The sequence below is a fragment of the Chionomys nivalis genome, chromosome 4, assembly GCF_950005125.1.
Source record: "Chionomys nivalis chromosome 4, mChiNiv1.1, whole genome shotgun sequence".
NCBI lineage: Eukaryota > Metazoa > Chordata > Mammalia > Rodentia > Cricetidae > Chionomys > Chionomys nivalis.
In genome coordinates this window covers 27,322,268-27,331,989 of record NC_080089.1, presented here as the reverse complement: position 1 = coordinate 27,331,989, position 9,722 = coordinate 27,322,268, and the positions used below count along the sequence as shown (strand labels likewise).

At 44.1% G+C, this 9,722-nt stretch overlaps 1 pseudogene; it reads right to left on the bottom strand.

Moving 5' to 3' along the window:
• On the bottom strand, positions 1 to 7,829 carry LOC130872701 (voltage-dependent anion-selective channel protein 1-like; annotated as a pseudogene).
• Between the last annotated feature and the right edge of the window lie 1,893 nt (positions 7,830 to 9,722).

The following is a 9,722-nucleotide window of genomic DNA, read 5'->3' as shown; positions in this document are numbered from 1 at the left end:
CTAGTTTAGAGCACGTTTGTGGTCCTCTGGAGTGCTGCTCTTGCTGTCCAGCAGAGCTGACGTTGTGACTTTGATATTTGCTTTAGGGTCTGGGTGTGACCTTAGTCAGTCAGGCTGGAGCCATTCATTTGAGCTGAAAGGCAGACACAAGGTCAGTTGGCTGCTTTTCCAAAGGAGTGTCATTTTTTTTTTCTTTTCATGTTATCCAGGTGAGGCTGACAGCAGTGTATAGCTTCTATTTTACTTCTGGTAAATGGAGCCACCAAACTCTGCCCTGCCATTCATCTGTCCTGTACTCAACTGTGATGTTGCTCTGGTCTCAAAATCCACCTGGTAGCCAGCCAACTAGCTATCATAGTCCAGCACCAGACGGAAAGCTCAGAGACGCTGAAGTCCATGTTGCAACGAGGTATGTTCTCTCTTATAATCTGTCTTGATTTTAACATCATTCCCACACCCCCATCTCCACCGCTAGATATTTGAGATGAATCAAAGGTCAGACTCAGTCTTTGCACAAGCGGGTCTTCCATATTGATCTTGGTGCCTAGGGCATTGTAGGTTTACTTCTCTGTAGATTGTAGATGGCAGGCTATATTTGGTACACCTGTATTTGGTTTTCAGGCTGCCATTCACTTTTGTAGTCTTTGTGGTGGCTGAACCTGAGCTGGTAAGTTCCAATCTATTCTCAGACTTTGTTTTTACAACAAGTATTGTAAAGCCAAACCTACATCCCCTGATGATAATGATATACCTACTGGGGATTGCTTTGAGAAGGAAGTAAGTGCCCAGACTTGGGTTTTTATGTTATCTATCTTCAAATGAGCTAACTGGGATCCCATAAGAATCATATTATTCTTTCCCCAGGGCATCCATCAGTTGGGCTCATGTCATAAGGATTCTATGATGTTGGCTATACCAACAGGGCACCAAGCTTACCGTCTTCCTAGTAAGCTTGTTGTGCAAGAGTTTGAGGTTACCAATCTGATTATCAAAGTACACTGACCATAAAGCTTTCATTGAAATTCTTACACATTTTTAAAATAATACTGCCACCCCAGAGGCTAATTCATGTTCCCCATTATTTGTAAAAAGACACATGGATAGGTCAAAAATCTATAAAGGCATCTGCCCATAGAGAGCCCAGCTGAAAGACTGTGCCTTCTTCAGGACAAGCCAATGGGTTTCAGGAGTAGCCAGGGCAAGGAAATAGTATGGTCTGTGTGTAGACACCAACAGAATGCTCTAGAATGCAGAAGAAAAAAAAAGAATAAAATTCTCCAATGGCAAGCCAGGCAGAAAGAACCCCTTTTACAAAGAGCTGAGCTGGTAAACTCTACAGAACCCCTTCTGCATATTCTCCATGCTGATACCTCAGCTGTCTCTTAAGTACAGATTTTGTGGGAGAGGAGCTAAAAATCTAAGCGAGCGTTTGAAGAAAAGCCCCTGCTGCCCACAAGGACATAGAGAAATGAGAGAGGTTGAAAAGGCAGGGTAGTGAAACAGTTGATGCCACAGAAAGAAAGCCAGAAGGCCAGGGTATAGACTTTAGCTTCAGAAAAACAAGGCACTGGAAGCAGAGAGAAACGCTGCAAGTAAATCCTCTACATTGGTCAACAGGAGCTATCTGTGTGAAGGATCCTTGAGGCTCCATGGGATGCAGACAGAGAAACATCATCTCATAGTTATGTGCCAGGCATCTATTTTCTCAGCATCATGGCATTGAAGGGCAACACAGGAGGATCCAACTCTCTGCTGCCCCCCAGCCTTGTGAAGATCCCTTACCATGCCCTACAGTTCCTTTACCCCGTGTAGGGCCCCTCCCCATGCATGGTCTTTGCTCTGTGAAGGTTCCCAGCTTTGGGTTTCTCACCTTGTGTAGATCCCTCATCCTGTAAGGTCTCCTGCCTTTTGCACACCCTTCACCTTGAGTTTGCTTACTCCACACTTCCCTTTGTGGAAAAGGGTCGCAACTTATGATGTAGTGATGTTTCTCCCCACTGGGAATATTAGGAACTGGAAATCTGTGTTAGCTCTGTAGTCACTGATTGCATTTCTGTGTTCTGGGGTTGGGGGTCTTTCCAGTTCTGCTGTCTCTATGCCTCAGTTTCCAGGAATATTCAGCAACCACAGAACAGATGTGCCAGCATCTCCTGGCGTGGTTCTTGATTCTCTTATCTTCAGCTGCCTCACAGTGGTTGTTAGAATGCAAAGACAATTTGTGCTTACTACTGAACAGTGTCTGCTACCTAGAAAAGACCCAACTAGTATGAGCCTCTGCCATCACTGGAATAGTAACCAGGGCTGACAAGATGGCTCAGTCAGTGCATAAAGGTCTGTTCCACCAAATCCGATGACCTGAGTTCAAACTGTAAGGACCCACATGGCGAGAGAAGAAAACTAAGGCAAGCTGTCCCAAACCTCTGCCCTCATCCCATGGCATGAGTTCATGCACGCACACACACACACGGGGAGGGGAATGGGGAAGAAATTAGGGATGTCCAATTAGTATCTACTGAACAACTCTAGCACTAAAATGGCCCTTGCGTTAAAACAGAGATTAGTACCAGATAAGGCCTCTGAACTCCTGCATTTATGGTTTGGGAGAGATAAACAACTATTAAGTAACCACTCATACAAAAAAAATCAAAAAGGTAACAGTTGCCTGGATCTAAAGATGCATTGTGAAAAGAGAGGAGAAATTGGAGGCTTGACCTGGTTCGATGGATAAAGAAGGCTTCCCTGGGAAGCAATGACTTCATCTGAGACTCAAAGAATGAGCCAGTGATGAAGGTCCCCAGAAGAAGACATGGCACTGGTAGAAAATGATCATGATCCACTTCAGGAAGTGAAATGAGGTGGCCAGGTCCAGAGACAAAACAGGCCAGCCCATCAGACACAGTAGAGGAGCCGAAGGGTACCTGATCCTCAGACACTGCAGGTTCTGCTGATTAACTCATCTCTCTCGGGGATGCTCTGTGGGTACACATGACCACTAGATATTAGATGCAATATAGCATTGTAGGTAGCTGACCTGGATCTGGAAGAACACCGTAATAGTCCAGGTTAAAGAAACGAGCTCGGTCTATAGATTTCGATGATGGTGATGGTCTTGGAGAGGTTTAGTTAATATCATCTTTGTAAGGAATTGACCCCTTGAGTGCTTGTTGTATTCCTGGATGCTAATGATGCCAGTGACTGAGGAAGAATCCACTCAGTTCCAAGCAAGCTTGAGGGAGCAGCTGTGGTCTAGGTTGAGAAGCCAGTACAGCACTACAGATAACGGTTGTGGAGTCAGGCTGCTGGCTAGCCACACACCCTCACTTTACAACTTGATTTCATGCATGACCCTCATCATCTATTTCAAAGAGCCAGCAGGAAGGCCTGATGTTTTAGCTAACTTGGGGCTGCACAGTCTCTGGCACCTAGCACAATTTCATTGCTAGGCTATGCCTTCAGGATAGGCTGACTTGTGATTACATTTGAGACTCCACTCAAGAAGTCAAATCTATAAAACTCTGGCTCAGTGAAGGGTTTTAACTAGGATACCTTTTTCAGTGTAGGTAGTAACTGGGGGAGTTGTCTTCACATCTCTCCAGATTTCTCTAGCTTTGTGTAATAACATCTGTCCTGAGAAAGAAAATGTTTTGAAATAAAAACTTTGTGTTGCTTGCCTCACTACCTTAAGCACCACTGAAAATTACAGATAAAGAGGAGATGACAGAGAGAGAGAGAGAGAGAGAGAGAGAGAGAGAGAGAGAGAGAGAGAGAGAGAGAGAGAGAGGGAGAGAGGAGAGAGAGAGGACAGAGAGGAGAGAGAGAGAGAGAGAGAGAGAGAGAGAGAGAGAGAGAGAGAGAGAGAGAGAGAGATGGGGTGCTATATAGTAGATGCCATAAAAAGACAGGGTGGTACCTATTGTCACCAGAGAGAGGAATAAGACAGATTCGCTTGCCTGGAAAATTAACAAAAGCCTAGAATGCCCAAGCCCCTGTTTCTCTATTAGGCAGGATTCATGCAGTATTTCATTATCTGTGGTCATGTGTATTTATTCCATTTTCTCCTCCCCCCTTCGTTCCCTCTTCTCTTCCCTCTCCCTCTTCTTCTCTGTCATGTTATCTTATAAAGAACTGCCAATGGTCCATGTGTGGTCACTTTCCTGGAAAGCCTGTGGCTGAGTAAATATGTCCATTTGAGAGAAAGAAAGACATTCAATAAAACACATTGAACATGAGTCAGTGTCTCCCTTCATAAACTTCATAGTTTTATATCCACTTGACTTGGCTTTTCTCAACTGGTTCAGCACTTGGTAGGGAGAGAAACTGCTGGTCCTACCCACGAAATCAAATAGAAATGGAAGCTATCACTAATGGCAATGAAACGAGTTCCTGAAAAGTAAACACCGAAATAAGAGAAGGGAGAAGTGAGCCTGAAAGACCTCCTTGATGGCCTCGCTGAAGAAACCAAGGAGGGAGGGAGGGTGGGGTAGGAGTGTGATAAAGAGACTGCTTTGTCACCAAAGCCACATGAAAAGGGTCCAAAGAGGAAGAGTGACAAGAATGACAGCTACCAAAGCCTGAGTTAAATGTGTATTCTTCCATGAGATGACTGTCAGTGGGAGATCATAACAGGCTATAGTAAGACTCAAGGTGCCAAAGCCAGATTCCTATGGGCTGGGGCATAAATGTAAAGTGAAGAAGGAGAAAATACAGAAAGATGATGTTCTCAGAGACTCACCTATGAAAATACAGACTGGTGCCTAATATTCCCAGACACCAAGCCAGCTCTCTGTCTTTGGGATCCTCTGTGCCTGTATTGTAGCTGGGTCCTGAGAACGCCATTCCCCTACCCCATACACTCTCTTCTAATCCTTGATTCCTAGGAATGGTATTCACAGGCACTTTCCCCCAGAGCTGTTGAAACACAACCACTTACACAAATGAACATCCGAAGTCAATGGATGCCTTTGACTTCGGGGCCCATCCCAATGAAATTCTACCATACCGTGTGAATTGGGCTGTTGTGTTTTGCTGGCAAGAGTCATCTGCTTCTTTTCTGGGATGTTCCTTTGCTTGTTGTATTTCCTGTTAGAGCACATAGAGCAAAAAGAAAAATATCTTTGTTTTTGTTGTTGTTGTGTTGTTTTATTTTATCTTTCTGTACCCAGCCCAGTCAGTAAACTTCTCCAGAGCAGGAATTCAGTCATTTGAACATATCTTATGATAGGAACTCAGTAAGTGACTGGCAATAGCAACAAACAGGACAGCATCTCCACTCATGTTCATGGTGATGCTTGTTTACAAAATTTCTGCTTTGAGTCACAGTCCAGGGGACACTAAGGAAGTGTGGCGATGAAATCCACATGATGTCCCTGGTGGGAGTCTGGAACAGGAGAGACTCATGAAGAAAAGTGATGAACGCATTCAAGTGACCCACCCCAAGATGCTGAATTCTACTTGTATGTGTCTGAGCCCCTATTTTTTAGGAAGAGTCAAGATAGATAATCCTCTCTCTCCTTCAAGGCATTCCAGGACAACGGCATAAAAAGGGACAGCTAAGGCCGGGCAGTGGTGGCGCACGCCTTTAATCCCAGCACTCGGGAGGCAGAGGCAGGCGGATCTCTGTGAGTACGAGGCCATCCTGGTCTAGAAGAACTAGTTTCAGGACAGGAACCAAAAACCTACAGAGAAACCCTGTCTCGAAAAAAAAAAAAAAAAAAAAAAGGGACAGCTAGAGGCTACTGTTTCCCAGTGAAACAAGTCAACCACTTGAAAACTAACACTTAGGAGGAGTCTCCCTCATCTCTAGGTTTCCTACCTAGTTTTTCTTTATAGAAAATCATTTAAATGTGAGAAGGCTTGAGTTTGGTCTCCTATTTAGAATTTTCTTATCATCTCTCAGCATTTCCATGAAGAATTTATTCATCAGTACGGCAGGGAGAATTGAGTGAAATACCTTCAGTGAAATCATCTTTCTTATAAGCACGTGTATCTACCACACCTGTGTACCAAGGAGAGTCTCCCAGGAGACTATCTGCACGTATAAAAGGAGGGTGGTGAATCCTGCAGCAAGAGCACACACGCATGGCAGGGAGGAGAGCTGCAGCAGAGGAAGTTTTAGGTGATACCGGAAAGTAGTAAAAAATCCTGTGAAATTCTGATACTAAATAAGCGCTGATGCCCAAAGGCAAGTTTCAGTCGCTTACAGAGCTTGCCATAGGAACACAACGGAGCAATCATAATGCACGGTATTTGCTCATCATTTGATATGCACTGGATACTGAGCAAATCATACTGTGTTCTATCGTTGCAATCTAGCTATGCTCCTGTGGGTTGTTGCTGGTGTTATGGCCATTTTTCAAGGTGAAGACAAAGAAGATTTAACGAGATTAAGTAATTTGCTCAAGAATATTACTTGGCTAAGAAGAAACATGTTTGGATTTGAAAACCAATCTGGCTAGAGTATACAACCTTGAGACACCTAAATCTGTAAAGCCAGCCATGTGCATAACACAAGTTCTAGAGTCCACAAGGGGCAGCAATGCTGTAAGAGACACCCTTTGTGGTGATTTGAATTAAAGTGACCCCATAGGTTCATATATGTGAATACTTGGTCCCCAGTTGATTGAATTGTCTGGGAAGGTTTAGGAGATGTGGTCTTTTTGGAGGAGTGGGCTTGGCAGTTTCAGAAGTTCATGCCATTCCCTGGTGGCTTCTCTGCCTTCCACTCATAGATCAAGATGTAAGCTCTCAGCTAGCAGTCCCACACCATTCCTGCCTGCCTGCTGCCACCACATTCCCAGCCATAATGGTCATGCATTTGCCCTCTGAAATTCCCCAGTAAACTTTCTTCGGTAAATTGCCTTTGTCAGAGGTCTAATCGAAACAATAGAACAGAAGCTAAGACACTGCCCATACGGCTCCCTTAGCTCAGTATGTGCATGTGGTGGAAGAGGTGGAAGGCTATAGCAGTTTGCCATCACACTCCACCTCCGTTAGACCAGACCCATGGACCACCAGAGTCCTCAAAAATTCTTCTGGGTGGATTCTGTCTACCCACCTGTTTTTTGAATTATCCTGAGTTTGAGGCATTCTACCTCCATAAGAACTTATTTGACGAGGCAATGTCACCCCAAATCCTTATTTGCATATTATATATATATTATAATAATATTTGTCAGGCAACATACTAAATAGTGGGGATACAAAGATGATAAGCCCTGCTCTCTTATAGTAAATTGATGCGCTAATTAACATTAATAACTTAATTGCTAATAATGGCTTAAAGCTTCATCCCATTTCGTAAAGATGTTATCATTTTCATGGTGTCATTCAATGGTAGAGTTCAAAAATAATGACTTACAGTGTGGATCTCAGCACCCTTCCTAGATTACAGGCGAGTGGACAACAGTGGTACAGGAAGGCAAACGCACTCCAATCCCATTGCTATGAACACATCTGAGCAGAAAAGTCTGCGGGGCTCCTCTGACCCTACTTGCATGCAGTTCCTCTACTCAAGAGTTAAGAGAGCTGAGGGCCACCAGCCATCATGAGCTCTTGGTAACCTCAAACCACTCAGACAGACACACCCATTAAAGGGAGTTCGGGATAACAGGATTCCCGTATTCTAAAGTGTACACACTATTTAGAGATCTTGCCAAAATTCAAACTGATTGCTTAGATCTCAGTGGAGCCTGGGATCACATTTCCAAAGCCTCCAGGTTCTTCTGTTGCAGCTGGTTGACTGCACTTGGCAAAGCAAGGCACTGTGTTCCGTCTACCTCTACACTGCCCACTTGGATATAGCTGCACGGGATTTCTCCAGTGTTGGGCATCTACTACTTCTTGAAAGAGCTTTGTAGTCTTTGAACTATTGCTATTACTAGAATATCCTCCTTGTATCAAGCAAAAGTATTATCTCTTCCCATTAAAACTGATCTACCCATAGATCAATGGTTTCCTTATAGTCAAATTCTCAAGTACCTGTGATGGGCAGGAGTTACAGAAATCATTTCCCATCAGAAGGTTAAGAATAGATAGTCACTTGTTATTTCCACCAACTGGGGCTACTTCTTCAGGCATTTGACCCAGTAAAGGCTGAATCATGAAAGATTTCACCTTCAGGCAAAGAGATTCTCCCACAGGCATGTGTAGCTCCTTCTGCCGAAGTTGTTCTACATAGGGATCTGAAAACGTATTGCTTAATTTTATAGTTTCTTCAGTAATATGGAAAAGGCAATTGGGGTGAGGAAAATACAGCCACTTGTAGAATGTGGGTTATGTAAGCACTTGACGCAAATGTTGGGCTGTCCAAATTAGTGAGTCCTTTTGCTCAGTGTGGGAGGGTTTGAACACCGGAGTAGCACGTGTGTCGCCTGGTCTGATTTCACATTAAACTCTAGCTCCCAAGAAACTGCTGATGGCCAGTGATACCACAAATTGTACTGGCGTTGGTTGAAGGAAAGAAAATAGTGGTCAAATACAGGGTCAAAACATAACCCACACCTGTCTAGAAATATCTACCATAACCGTTGTGCTCTATCTGAAGGTTTAAAAACTTAGCTGAGATCTCAGTGGATCGATGATCATGTGGGTATAAATGCACCTGCAAGCAGGATTGATTGTGGACAGGCAGGCAGTGTCTAAGCCATAGCTTGGGTTCACAGGTCACACCTCTGTTATCCAACTAATGTAGACACTGGGAAGCACAGATCAGTGAATCAGCAAGGCTGGACTCGAGGCTACTAGGCATGGACAGCTCCTCGGCTCCATTTCCCTAAAATATGTCTCAGAGGATAAAGAAACAGAGACTCCAACCCTATCCCTTAGCACTCTCATCAGCACCCTGCACCAAATGGGAACATTTTCAGGCCCCAGTTATGATTTAAACGAAGCGCACCGCACCAATATTGTGTGGTGCCATCTGTTATTTTATATTTCACGAAATTTGGCCAGTTTTGAAATATTATAATTATATCTCCTCTATTACGTATGCAACGCAGACATTTTCTGAAACATAAATACAGTATGTGGGAAATGTGACTGTATTTATAGCCATTGGCTGGTGGGAAGCAAAGGGCAGCTGGCACCATGAAGATTCTGAAGAACACAGTCTGCCAAAGGAGCAGGGCTGAGGCTGGGAAGTTCACCTCTCTAGACCACCTTCTCTAGGGACTCTCTGATGTGCACATGGCACAGGCCTATATGCATTTTTTAAGCAGAGTCAAATATGCCGTACTTCAAATGCTGTAAGGTCAAATGTGTCTTCAGCCCTTAGGCTAAAGGCACTGGACAGAGCCATAGTCAGTGACGCCAAGAGTCCAGGAACTGGCACACAAGGCGGCACACCTGCAGAGCTGTGGAAGAGAAACACAGTAGAATGATGGCAGGAACTTCATACATAAGGACCAGCAGGCTGGATGGATGCAATCCCTGTCCAAGAAACCATCATGCCCAAGTCCTTGGACTGTCTCCTTGTTTCTTTGAAGACAAATTTACAGCATAATGGCTCATTTAGTGTGTGTGTCAAGGGGTGTGGAGAAAATGGTCAGATGTACTCAGAGCCTCAAAGGGTGTGTTCTGGGATTGATTTCATCTTCAAAGAAAATAGTGTTGTTTACTTGAGTGTTGTTTTCTTCAAAATGCTGCAAAGTGCTTTGCAATAGCAAAGAGAAGAAAGCAAATGACAAGTATTTGAGATTCCCTCTCTGTCTCTGGAAAACAAAGGC